This window comes from Thamnophis sirtalis, unplaced genomic scaffold (assembly GCF_051295495.1).
Source record: "Thamnophis sirtalis isolate CommonGarterSnake01/CBP01778 unplaced genomic scaffold, rThaSir2_p1.2 scaffold_7, whole genome shotgun sequence".
Lineage (NCBI taxonomy): Eukaryota > Metazoa > Chordata > Lepidosauria > Squamata > Natricidae > Thamnophis > Thamnophis sirtalis.
Genome location: NW_028261387.1, coordinates 54,929,458 through 54,943,821, shown reverse-complemented (window position 1 = coordinate 54,943,821; position 14,364 = coordinate 54,929,458). Strand labels below are relative to the sequence as shown.

General features: G+C 37.2%; 1 protein-coding gene across 1 annotated transcript in view; it reads right to left on the bottom strand.

The window, feature by feature from the left end:
- Nucleotides 1-429: 429 nt before the first annotated feature.
- The window catches only part of LOC106555378 (complement receptor type 1), a 97,685-nt gene continuing 83,750 nt past the window's right edge, over nt 430-14,364 (bottom strand). Inside the window, exons 38-40 of the mRNA XM_087720853.1 lie at nt 11,111-11,173; nt 642-840; nt 430-542 (exon numbers count right to left, since the gene is read on the bottom strand). The gene's annotated coding sequence lies outside the window, so the exon portion shown is untranslated. The remainder of the gene's footprint in view (nt 543-641; nt 841-11,110; nt 11,174-14,364) is intronic.

Sequence of the window (14,364 nt, the reverse complement as noted above, 5' to 3'; positions counted from 1 at the left end):
TCAAATTCTATTCCTCTGAAAAATCAGGATGAAAATTTTCATCCACCAGTCTTATTGCAAAACAAATGAAAATCATACAAGTTTTGTCTATATTTACCCTTCCTCACAAGTATAATTTAATGTAGAACCAAATAGAAAATCTCCTGATACAATCAGTCTACCATTTTATGGTTCTCCTGGGTGGCCACATGATTTTTCTACCAAAAAAGAAAATTAGTTATATCTTTCTTATGCTAAAACATTCAAAACTGAAATTTATGACTATATATCATACGAACACATTCACAAACATTCAAAAAATGGAGAATATTTCCACCTATTTTTAAGATAGGAGAAAAAACACTAACTTTTACAAAATTCTTGAACTTCTGACCAAACCTGATTCCGGATACATATAGAAGAGGCATTCATTCTAGGATGCTTAACTTAGCCTGGGTTGCATTTGTATTGTACCAACGACCCAACAGGAAAAGAATTCATTTTCTGATACTCATCAGTGAGCTCTGCAAAGTCTAACCTGAGGGGGATGCCACAGTTGCCTCCTGATTTAAAAAGAAGAAATAAAGGAAAAATGATCTGAGTGTTTATTGTTAGATTTTGTGCGTCAATCTTCTGATTAATTTCCTTACTTAAAAAAATACCTCAACATTTGAAGAGCCAAAATACAAAATGCTATGGAAGACCACATGCCATCATCTATACATTTAATAGTTGCCTCTCCAATCAGAGCATAGCCAGGATTGCATGTATATTTCACAAGCATTCCACTAGGAAATACTGCTGTTTCCTGGTTATTGCGGATCCCATTTTGAATGTCTGGGGGTGACTAGCATATCACCACTAGAAGACAAAGGGAGAAAATTGGGAAGAAAAACAAATTAAGAATGTACTTTGGGCTGATACGCTTATTTTAAGAATAAACGATTCTCCCTCAAAAAGTGATTGTGAAATGTTCTTAAGCATTCTTTCAATATGAGGGTCCCACTGGATTCAGGAATCCTGCTTGATGAGCAGGTGACAGTTGCAGTAAAATGCATTTGCACAATTTCATTTTGTGCGCCATTTGTGCCCATTCCCAGATTGACGGACCCTACTCATGGTCACTCATGCCTTTGTGACCTCCTGGTTCGATTAGTGCAATGCACTGTAACAGAGGCTACCCTTGAAGACTAACCAAAAGCTTCAGCTGATCCAAATGGAGCAATGTAAGCAGTTATGTATGTTGCTGATGGAACACACATTATATCTCTGCTTTGCTAGCTGCATTGGATACTAATTTGCTTCTGGTACTAATTTAAGGTAGTGGTGTTTATACTGAAAGCCCTTCCTGGTATACAACTGGGATACTTGAGAAACTCTGTCTCCCCAAATCCATCTGCCCATCTCACCACCTCCAGCAAAGGGAACTGTGATGACTCGGGGCTGGGCAGGGAAGCAACACAGCCAGAACAGCCCTGACTGGAACATGTTTTGGGGTCTGTTGACTAAGGACCCACATTTGGCATCCCTGAGGCAGTGGGCTTTTTTTTGCTGTGATAAAGTTTATTAAGGTAATGTCTAAGCTTCTGAAGGTCCCTTAAGATCTGATTATGTCAGCAGACCTGGCAGCTCCAGAGAATAAGAGAACTAATATATTTTTATATATTTGTTATTATTATTAACATCCTTTTGTCTGCTCTTTCTTTGTTCTTCCTCTGTTTTGTTGTCTTTTTATGGATTATAAGAGTGTTCAGGTTTTTATTGGCTGCTTAGTTTTGTTGCATGTTGCCCAGAGTTACTTGTTTGGTGACACAGATTGCTGTACAAATTGGATGAATAAAAAAATAGGGTAAACATTATTTTCTGAAAATATTATGCTATTTTCAGAAACCCACCCAATAAACATTGCTTTCATATTAAGTGTTCATCGAAGAAACTGGAAAGCACAGAAATGGGAGAGAGATAGAAGGGGAGCTAATTAAGTTTTCTACTTATGAGAGGCATTGATGAAATCCAGCTTCACTAAACATTACTGACAGTTGGATGCTGGAAATCCCACATATCATGCTGACACTGAATTGTATGATTGCCTTTTAGGGTGTAGCCAAAGTCACATTCAAAGATAATTATTATTATGGGTTGATAAGCTTCTTTGGATTTAATAATTTTCTGAATTCACACAACATAGAGCTAAAAATGAAAGAGCAGGAGTAAAACTTTACTTCCTCTGACTAGCAATGAAATTTATCTCAGAAGAATAAAAGTAAAAGCCATCTGCCTTGCCAACAGTGGAGATCCTATATTGTACATTAATTCCTGTGAAGTTTGCTAATAACCTAGGTAAAAGTAAAGGTTCCCCTCGCACATATATGCTGGTCACTAGGGGGCGGTGCTCATCTCTGTTTCAAAGCTGAAGAGCTAGTGCTGTCTGAAGATGTCTCAGTGGTCATGTGGCTGGCATGACTAAACACTGAAGGTACCTGGAACACCGTTACCTTCCCACCAAAGAAGGTTCCTATTTTTCTACTTGCATTTTTACATGCTTTCGAACTGCTAGGTTGACAGTAGCTGGGACAAGTAACGGGAGCTTACTTACTTATAAACGAATCAATTCACCTAACTTAATGAGATTTACTTATAAGTATGTGTGCATATGAGCATTCACTTAGTCTATCTTGAAGATGCCATGTGCTTCCATCAACCCTCTCCCCCCCCAAAAAAATGCAGGTAATGGACACAGCATTTAGAAAGTATATCTCAGTACACATATCAAATTAACAAATTAATAAAGTATTGTTATTAATACAGGAACTTCCAGTTTTACAAATTGAAATGGTTAGTGCTTACCTTTAATTGGTATTAAGTCACAAATTGCAAATAAAAATATTCAGTAATCAATGACATTTAATCATCTGTTCAGACTAGTTTTTCAAGATAAAGAGCATTTGCTTAATGAAAATACCTATCAGATTGTTAGCATGTTCTGCATAACCTATAGCACTTTTAACAACCACTGTTGACTCGGGAAAACATCTCTTACACAGGCTGACTGATTTCTCTTGGTGTTCAGAGTCTTAGTTTTTACCTAGCACCATTTGAAATAGGTTATGATGTAGGGGGAAAAGCAACTGCGGTGGAAGTGCTGGACATACTTTAATAATTTGGGCTAAAAAAGTATTGAAGTGAGAGACCATGTATTGTGATAGAAATAATACCTTTTCTGTTGCTTTTACATACAGAAACCTGTTCTCCATGGTACATTTCACATTGACAAATATGTCTATAAAATTATAACTTTAGATCTTCAGGCTATTGCTATTGCTATTGCTATTGCTATTGCTATTGCTATTGCTACTACTGCCACCACCTGGAGAAGGCGAAAGGCAGACTGAACAAGCATTTGAAAGTTCCTAAACTGTTTTAATTTTTTAAAAATTTTTTACAAAGAACTTTGCAAATAGCAGAATTATTATAGTATTTAGCAACGTTACTACTATTATTATAGTAGTAAAGTTACTAAATATGATTTTTAGAAGTAAGAGAAGATAGACTGTCTGAGGAGCATCTTTCCCTGGGCTGAATTGTCTTTTAAAAAATTTCTCTAGATAATTTTTTTAAAATTATTTCTATAACCGCCCATCTCAGCAAACAACTCGGGTCTCTCAAGCATTGTCATGATTTTACTTTCTAATCACTATATACCTTGGAAAGAGTGAGACACTTTAGGCCAGTGGTCCCCAACCCCCGGTCCGCGGACCGGTGCCGGGCCGTGGAGTACCTGGCACCGGGCCGCGGAGCGGCCGGGGGCCATGATCGCTGCAGCGGCCGGGGGCCATGATCGCTGCAGCGGCCGGGGGCCATGATCGCTGCAGCGGCCGGGGGCCATGATCGCTGCAGCGGCCGGGGGCCATGATCGCTGCAGCGCAAAGGCTCCTGGGCCGTGCGCAAAAGCTCCTGGGCCGTGCCCCCACCCCTGCGCGCGCTCAGCGGGCCACGGTAAAATTGTCAAAGGCTGACTGGTCCGCGGCGATAAAAAGGTTGGGGACCACTGCTTTAGGCTACCAGATTTGGCTGTATAAAGTCCCGGAGGCAATTTTACTCAAGATAAGAGAGATAAAGTAGTAATTAGTGTGAAAAGAGATTAAGAAACAAAATGGAGGAGGGTTGAATGGATAATAAATATGCAGAAAAGGAATTGTGTTTCTATTCTATTTCTGTGTCATGCAATATTTTTTCATTAGGGATTGTCACCAAACTAGCATATATCTAGAGAGACAAACAGGAGATGCCCATATATTTCCACTATACATCTTCATCTAATAACACATTTTTTATTTTAAATTTTATTATTTGTTTATCACTATTGTAATTATTTTATACATGGTCTTGATACATTTGTTAAAATTGCCTTAAATTGTAATGGAAAACTGATGTACGTATATTTAAAATATCTGGCTGTTTCTATTGCAGAACTTTGCTTTTCTAAAAAAAATCTTTGTTCAACAGTGTAAAGAAAGGAATTGTACAAAATGTTAAAAAATAATTTATATTTGAGATGAAAGTGTAATATAACACCAACAGTAGATGGCATTGATGTCTTATTTTTGTACAGTAGCTAATTTCTGAATTTTTGCCACCAGTGAATACACATTGATGCATGATTGGAATTTCTCTCTAGAAAAATGAATTTGAACTGAGTTCAAGATATTTCTTCAAGCACTTGTTGCAATTTCAAAAGCTCTTGAGTTCATTCTTAACTGATGCTACTCTATGAATGGAGCATCTTCCATTACCAACAAATATCATAACAAAAAAAAACCACAAATACAAAAGAAAAATGTAAGTGCTTCCATAATAGATTAGGAATATTTGAATGCTTACCAGAAAAAAACAGTTTTTAATAACCTCTGAAAGTCCACAATACAATAGCAGAGTTGGAAGGGACCTTGGAAGTCTTCTAGTCCAACCCCGTCTAGGCAGGAAACCCTATACCGTTTCAGACAAATGGCTATCCAACATCATCTTAAAAACTTCAAGTGTTGGGATGTTCACAACTTCTGAAGGCAAGCTGTTCCACTTATTAATTGTTCTAATTGTCAGGAAATTTCTCCTCAGTTCTAAGTTGCTTCTCTTCTTGATTAGTTTCCATTGCTTCTTGTTCTACCCTCAGGTGCCTTGGAAAATAGTTTGACTCCCTCTTCTTTGTGGCAACCCTGAGATATTGGAACACTGCTATCATGTCTCCCCTAGTCCTTCTTTCTATTAAACTAGACATACCCAGTTCCTGCAACCATTCTTCATATGTTTTAGTCTCCAGTCCCCTAATCATCTTTGTTGCTCTTCTCTGCACTCTTTCAAGAGTCTCCACATCTTTTCTACATCGTGGTGACCAAAACTGAATGCAGTATTCCAAGTGTGGCCCTACCAAGGCATTATAAATTGGTATTAACACTTCACGTGATCTTGATTCTATCCCTCTGTTTATGCAGCCTAGTTGGCTTTTTGGCAGCTGCTGCACACTGCTGGCTCATATTTAAATGGTTGTCCATTAGGACTCCAAGATCCCTTTCACAGTTACTACTGTTGAACAAGGTACCACCTATACTGTACCTGTGCATCTCGTTTTTGTTGCCTAAATGTAGAACCTTACTCTTTTCACCATTGAATTTCATTTTATTAAATAGTGCCCAATGTTCAAGTTTGTCAAGATCCTTCTGTATCTTTAGCCTATCTTCTGGAATGTTGGCTATTCCTGCCAGTGTGGTATTATCTGCAAATTTAATGAGTTTCCCATTTATTCCCTCATCCAAATCATTGATAAAGATGTTGAAGAGTACTGGGCCCAAAACACAGCCTTGGGGTACTCCACTGCATACTTCCCTCCATGAAGATGCAGTTCCATTGACACTACACGTTGAGTGCGGTTGATCAGCCAGTTACGAATCCATCTGGTGGTGATGCTGTCTAACCCACATTCTTCTACTTTATCTAGTAGTAGGTTATGGTCTACCTTATCAAATGTCTTACTGAAGTCCAAGTAAACTATATCGACGGCATTCCTCTGGTCCACTAATTTTGCCACTTGTCAAAGAATGCAATAAGATTAGTCTGGCATGATCTGTTTTTGACAAACCCATGTTGGCTTTTGGTGTTTGCTTCTAGGTGTTCGCTAATTCGTTGCTTGATTATCTTTTCCAGGATCTTTCCTGATATTGAAGTCAGGCTGATAGGTCTGTAGTTTCCTGGATCTGTTTTTTTCCCCCTTTTTTGAAGATTGGAACCACATCAGCTCTTTTCCAGTCCTCTGGTAGTTCCCTGGTATTCCAGGATCTCTGAAAGATATAGTTCAGTGGTTCTGAGATCCCATCTGCCGGTTCCTTCAGAACCCACAAGGCAAGGGGTAACTCAATGTCCTTTGAGATTTCATTGCTCAGTATTGTCACTTTAACTGAGCAGTACCTTCTAGTTTCAGCTTCAGCTAAAAAACGTGAATAATAACAATTGCTGTCTAGAAGCAGAGGATCCAGAGATGACCACCTTGGAAATGGATGCACCACAACCTCCTTCAATGCTGCTAGTAACTTTCCCTCATGAAGGCACTAAAAATGGCTTCCGGGGAGGGACCTTGCCGCCGCCGGCGGCTTAATTGAGCTGCCTCCAGATTTCTGGTTCGTTATCTACTTAATATCTAGTAGATATCTCTTTTTTCAGGCAAGAAAAAAGCAGAGAGAGACCCAGTCGGTAAGAGTCTTCTTTGAAGTTTGCAGGGTTTTTTTTGGCTATAAACGGAGGGGGAGAAACAACCAAGGCTGAGTCATTTAACTCCGGCCAGAAAACCTCAGCTGTTTTTAACAGCACAAGGCAAGGAACCCCCCCCCCCCCTTAGGACAATTTTTGAAACTATCTTATTGGAAATTAATACAAGCAGAGCTCGAACCTGAGAACTTTATTGGCTTTTTTTACCAAAAATACTAGCTTCTAGGTTATAAAAAATTCCTTTGTGTAATTGCTTTCAAGATGGCGATTTTATAGCTTTCGCATTTGTAATAATGGTATATCTCCAACTTCCTGGCACAGAATCAAAGAAATAACCTCTCACAAATTAATTAGCTCCACTCCTTTAAAGATTTCTTCTTATCAATCTCCAAAAGTTTTCAAAGACTCTTTTGCTAACCTAGAGACATTCCAAACAGAGGTTGTTGTTTTTTTGTTGAACTGTTTCGATGTATTGCTATTCCTTTGAACAGATAGCATTCTCCGACTAATTAGTTTTGTTTTCTTGAAGACCTACCAAGAATTTCTTTTTCTTTCTTATCAATTTTTAAAAAGCTGCAAAGCATCCTTGTCAATATAGAAATATTCTAAACACAGACGAACTGTTTCATTAATAATTGTTTGAAGAAAAGAAATAATGGCACCAAAATCAAAGTCGGGGAGACGTCCTTTTAGCAATACACCTCATGCATTTGGCACAAAGTCGCAGCTTTTACCCTCTACGCCCCCTACTGGAGATTTGCTAACGAAAGAATTTCTTTTTGAGACTCTTAGAGAATTTAGAGAGGAGATAAAGCAACTTATTACAGACTTATGTGATAAGCTTGATACCAGGATTGCTAAAACAAAGGATGATATGGTAGGACTTGTAACTGTATTGACAGAGTATGTTGCTGGAATGGAAGATAAGCTTGAGCTTTTGGAGTAAGCCAACACCAATCTGACATCCCAAATTGAAGTGATGCAACAAAAAGTTGAAAATGCAGAAAAACAAATTGTTATGACAAATTATAAACAGATGGAGCTTGCATTAAGAGTTAGGGGACTGTGTGAAAACGAACAGGAGAACTTGAAACAGATTTTTTCAGAGGCCTTCAGTCGTCTGGTGGGAAGACCGGGAATCAACTTTGAATGGCAGATCGAAAAAATTTATCGTCATAACTCGTGGGCAGCAAAACAGAGACAGCTTCCTAGAGATGTAATTATATACTTTGCTACAAGAGAATCTAGAAACGCGATACTACGAGAGTCTTATAATACCAAGCTACAAATTGGCGGACAGGACTTGATTGTCTTCAAAGAAATACCACCCCAAATGTTAAAAGCCAGGAGAGATTATGCCTTTCTGGTCGAAGAACTCAGAAACCGTCAGATACAGTATAGATGGGATGTGCCATTTGGTATTATAATTACATTCGGCGAGCAAAAATATCGTCTCAACTCTGTATGGGAAGCCCGAGATTTCTATCATAAGACCCTGAAGGTGGGACACCCTGAATCATCTGGACCTGGAGAAAGACAATGAGAAGGACAAGATAAACAACAAATCATACAACTACAAGACAGAAAGCATCATTTTCCCCTTCCGGAAGGGCAGGAGACCAGAGAACAAGGACCTAGTCGTACGACTACCAAACGAATGGGAAAACAAGGCAGATTGCAACAACCTCAATAATCATCGGCCATTGATTAAGGAGTTATGTCTGAACTCATTATAAAAGAGAAAGAAAATATTTTGCTATCTCAACAGTTCAAAAATGATATAACTTGTTTGTAAGAAAATTATATTAAATTAATTGACCCAAAATATTTGCTCAATCTCGAACTCGGTCAATATCTTGTGACTTTTGCTACGCAAAAGAAAAATGGAATAGTTGTATACTGAAGAAAAGACATTAAGGTTGAACGAACGGATGCAGATCTCTTTGGAAGATATATTGCATTAGACCTAAAAAGACTTGATGGATAACTTTGAATTTGTATACAAATCACTAATGATTTATTTTCTAGGGTGAAGAAGATAAAGATTGCGGTGAGGGTTCTCTGGGATCACAACCCAGTTTGGACGGAATTGGGAAGGGTAGTGTAGGCAAGAAGGTCTAGGAGGTCGAATGGGAGCTTATTTTGATACGGAAAGTATATTAATGATTGTAAAAATTGTTATTTGAATACACTGTATGGAACATGAATAAGGGTTTATTCAGGGAATTTGTAGGAGATCTAAGTAAAGCATATATGAGAGGAGTACTGATGAATATAAAATATATATGTGTATATGTATATATATACATAGATATATATATATGTGTGTGTATGTATATATATATATATAGATATATATGGACACAAACAAAGGAGTTGCAAGAGGAAACCAAAAGAAAAATTTGAAATGTATCTAAATTGTGCTATAGAGGAAGGAGGCACAAAGGGGACAAATTAAGGGTTTGGAAACAGATAGATATTTAAATAAAGAGATAAGGCCCCTAGCTAGAGAAGAGATTTACTTGGTTAATTTACTTGGTTTTAATACATTTTGAAATCCTGCAGGTAATTAATTAATTAAGATTAGGAACAATGAAAACTGCTTAAGTTTGTGTAATGATAGGAAGCTGAGTTCAATGCAGAGATTTTACTGACTTTTTTCTTTCTTATTCTTTTTTCTTTTCCCTGTTTTTTCTTTATCACTTTTTTTTTCTTAGTTTACTTGGTTTTAATACATTTTAGACTGTGTTTGATAAAAAGCTATACCGGGTACGGGCTCTGGGAAGTCGGAAGGGGGGAAGGGAGGTGGGGTCATAGAGGGGAGGGGGGGAGGGGGGAAATATAGTTTGTGCCAGCTTTTAAAACAACATGAATGCACTTGTATACTGTTGCCTTTTTTTTTAAACTTTAGTATAAAATAAGAAGCTGAATATATCGATGAATAGTAGAAATACACCGAAGTGAGGAGCAGAGGGAAAGAAGAGGGAAGGGTAGAGAGGGAGGGAGAGAGGAATGGAAGGTGCGTGAGATGGATGGGAGGGGGAGAAAGGAGTGTTAGAGGGGGGAGGGAAGTAGGAGAGGGGAATGTTGGAGGGGAGAAAGGAAAGTTGGAGGGGGCAGAAAGAAAGGGTGTATGGAGGGTTGAAACGCTATATTGGTTTTGTATTTTGGGGAATACAAGGAGGGTTGTGTTTATCGCTCAATGTTATATATTCTCAATTATGCACAGTATATATGTGACTGTATGAAATGAAAATGAAAAATGAAATAAAACATTTGAATGAAGGCACTAAAAATCTAAGGAATCCAGGTAATCACTTCTCCATACACTCTTTGCAATAGCCAGGATTGGCATGAGACCAAACCACATGCAGCAAAAGCAGTCTAGAGAATACCTTTTTCACTTCCTTCATGTTTACAAATCTGAAAGAATCCCAAATAATATGGCAAACCATACGCTTAGAATGACGAGAGGCATCAAAACATTGACAAATCCAGGTGAGTTTGTCAGTGAAATGCTATGCAAAAGACTAGGACCTATGAAATAGTATGTAACTGGGAGGGAAGGGAATTGGAGATTGTCCGAGGAAGATTTCTGATCACAAGGAAGTTCAATGGGCAAGTTGATAGGAAGTCAGAAGTCAACACTCCTGCTGTTTTTTTTTTTTTTTTTGCCCATCCATGCTAATTCTGTCTCCCTTTTTAGGTAAGGAAATATCTCTGGAACGTTGACCTAATGGGTCATGGGTTGTCCAGTGTTAAACTAAAAAGAGAATGAGCATTGATGGAACGCTGCTGATGGGAATGGCAAAACCTCATAAAATATTTCTCTCAGTGTATATGTTACATATTGATATTTGATATCTCAAATTGTGACTGCCATTCCTTATGAGCATCCTCAACCTATATTCTTTATTTAATTAGCAAATAACTGGAATCTATCATGACAGTTAAACTTCATTTATTCCCCAAACCAAAATTTAAATTTGTAAGCATTATATGGGAAAATCACACCTTGTTTGTTTTATTTCTGCATTTTAAGCTAAATGTGGATTCATATTTGGCTGATGGAAAATCAGCACAAACTATTAAAAATATTTATATATCAAAAAGAATTAAATACAAAATTGCATTGAAGATTACTATTGCTGAGGCATGTAAAGAGAAAGTTATCAAATTCCCAATCATAATTACGAGAAGTGTCTTGAGGGCTAAGACAAAGATTTGAAAAAATCAAATAGGAATTAGCTGGTTTTCCGTATGAATTAAGATACAAATTCTTAGAAATTTGCTAAAAGGCTCATAGAACTGGGCTGGAAGCATTTTAACTACTTATTCAGTATAAACAATGAATGTAAATATATAAAGCACTCACCATTCTTTTTGTAAAAACAATCCACAATACTCCACCAAAGCAGCAGAATACAAGCCAGAGAACCTATTAAAGCCAAATAAATATCTTTTTTTATTTAGTTATAATTTTCTCTAAAAGCAAAGATTAAACTACAAACATAAAATTCCAAAATAAATGGAATAATATACCAGGAGGAAAAAATAATACCAATATCTAACATTAAAATGCTATGAAAATGTACCTATCATAAGGTGTGTTATGTAATGCACTCTACAGAATTCATTCTATATAATCGAGAATAAAACTATTTACGATAACAATGAAACGTTCATAATTGCTCCTGGCATATTTTAAATATTCCTGCCCCAAACAGCCAATTCTTTCTAGAGTGCTTAGAATCAGTATCATACAAAACATACACAAAGTATCAAATACGTTTTTTTGAGGAGATACATAACAAGAAGAAGAGATAGGGAAACAAAACTCTTCTTCAGTTCTGGAGCATTGTTTTTCACATTTCTCACCTTTGAAGATTTTAAAGCTTTTTATTTTTATTTTTATTTATTTTTTAAAATATATTTTATTCATTTTCACATTCCATTTTGCAATCACTTATATACAGGGTATTTGCTATAAGAAAAAAAAAAGATAAAAAAAAAACAAAATAAAAAAGAAAACACAACTCATCATTCACAACCCCACCTGACACTTCCATCCTCCATACACCCCATCTACCCCCTCCAACTTTCCTTTCTCCCTCTAACACTCCCCTCCTACTTCCCTTTCCCCTCAAACCTTCCTTCTCCCCTTACTCCCAACACGCCCTCCTTACATTCACCTTACTCCTTCCTTACTCCTCCCTCTTCTTTCCCTCTACCTCCCTCCTTGGTGTATGCCTTTATTCAAGTGTTGTTTAATCTGATAAAAAGTAAAATAAACCAAGGAAAAAAAATATAAAGAAAGAAAAGAGAAAAAAACAACAAAAGAAAAAAAAAACAACCGTATATAAGTACATTCTTGTTCTTATTGAGACTATGTTAACACCCACCCACCCACCCCCCATAAATCCCCATCCCTAATCCTCCCGACTTCCCAGGGCCCACACCTGGCACTGCCTTCTGTCTAAAGTATCTTGTGTACGTATGGATTAAAAATAAAAGTAATATATTAAAGGAAAGAAAAACAAGAAAAAAGAAAGAAAAGAAAAAAGAAAAGAGAAAAAAGAAAAAGGAAAAAAAAGAAAGAGAACTCTTTGTGTTGAGCTCAGCCCCCCATCTTTATCTATGCTTAAATAGTGTAAGTCATTCTATCTATATTTTATTCTCGTCTCTTACTTCTTTGTTATTTACCCCAACCTCCTGTAGACTCTCCCGTTCCTCTTCCTTAACCTTGTATTCAGATAAACATTTATACAAATTTGTATAGGCATCAATATACAGTCTAGCTCAAAAATAATCCCTTCCAGTAAAATTTAAGCAACGTGGATCATACCACATATTCAAATATTACTTTACAGAAGAATAATCAAACTTTCCCTTCTAATAGAATTTAAACAGCGTAAATAATCTTTCTTAACCTTATTTTCAAACAGTAATTCAAAATAATCTAACCAAACTTTCCCTTCTTAGTAAAATTTAAGCAGCGTGGATCAAGTATTACTTTACACAAAAATCAGTTTACATTCTATCTTAAGATGATCCCAACCGGCTTTCTCTTCTAATAGGATTTAAACAACGTAAATCATTCTGCATGCATTTTACCCTCATCCCTTGCTTGTCTGATATTTACCACTATCAAATTTATGCAGACATTAGTTTAAGATCTAGCTCAAAGTAATTTCACCCAACTTTCCCTTCTAATAAGAATTAAATAGCATGGATCATTCCACATATTCAAATAATACTTTCAACAAGAGTCAGTTAACCTTCTGTTTTAAAGTAATCCCTTCTAACAGAATTTAAACAACATAAATCATTCCGCATTCATTTTACATATATACAATCAGTATCACCCCACCAATAAGTTCCGCTTTTTCTACCGGAGAGAGGTCGCAAACCCCCATTCAGTCCACAACTTTGGCAAATATTTTAAAATATCTAAATCCTCGATCTCCGCTTTTCTGCTTCTCCGAGGGAGGAAAGGCTACCCCCTCCATCTTGCAGCCATGTGGTCTGTTGCTTGCCTTCTCCTTCAGCTTGTCTCGCCTCTTTTCCAAGTGAATCAGGAAGTCCCGCCTTCAAAGTCTTGTAATAGAAATCTCGAGCCTCCGAAACAGAGTTAAGACGAAGTCTTTGATTCTCAAATGTGACCGTAATGCCAGCTGGGGCCTCCCATCTATATTGAATCTGTTGATTTCTAAGCTCTTTAGTTAAAAAAGCATAGTCTCTTCTTGCTCTCAACATCTGGAAAGGTATTTCTTTGAAGACAATCAAGTCCTGGTCATCAACTCGCAGACTGTTATTATAAAACTTTTGCATAATCGCGTTTCTGGATTCTTTTGTGGAGAAATATATAATTATGTCCCTCGGGAGCTGTCGCTGTTCCGCTACCAAAGAGTTCTGGCGATAGATTTTCCGAATCTGCCAATCAAAGTTAAGTCCCGGGCTTCCCACCGCATGGCTGAAGGCTTCAACAAAGGTCTGTTTCAGATTCTCTCGCTCCTTTTCGCGGAGTCCTCTGACTCTTATTGCAAATGCCTTCTTATTAAAATTTATCATCACGAGCTGTTCTTGAGTGTCTCTAATTTTTTGTTGTAATATTTGAATATTAGTAGTCAAATTAAAATTAGCCTCCTCCAAGCTTTCCAATTTATTCTCTATTTCAGCAGAATAATCTGACAGGGCAGACACGGCTGCAAACGTATTCGCCTTCATTTGGTCAATTTTAGACTTTAAATCATCATATAGCTCCAATACAAATTCCTTAATTTCTTGTTTAAAATCATTAAGCATTTGAAAGAAAAATTCCTGTGTTAAAAATTCTCCAGTAGATGGCGTAGGAGACAAGGGCTGCGATTCCAGTATAAATTCTTTAGATTCTTTAGGCACATTTGTAGAGAGACGCTTCGATTTTGACCTGGGTGCCATAATAAATAAACAAATAAACAGCGCTTTCGCTCCCCTCTGTTTCCAAAAAAAAAAAAGAGTTTATTTTGTTAAGGAGCGGTCTGCAGGAAGGTAAAACCGGCTAAGTACATCCCCTATCAATCACCAACGGAGAGAAATCGCCATTTTGAAGTCCGTTTAAACAAAGAAGCCTCTAAGACAAATGGTGCT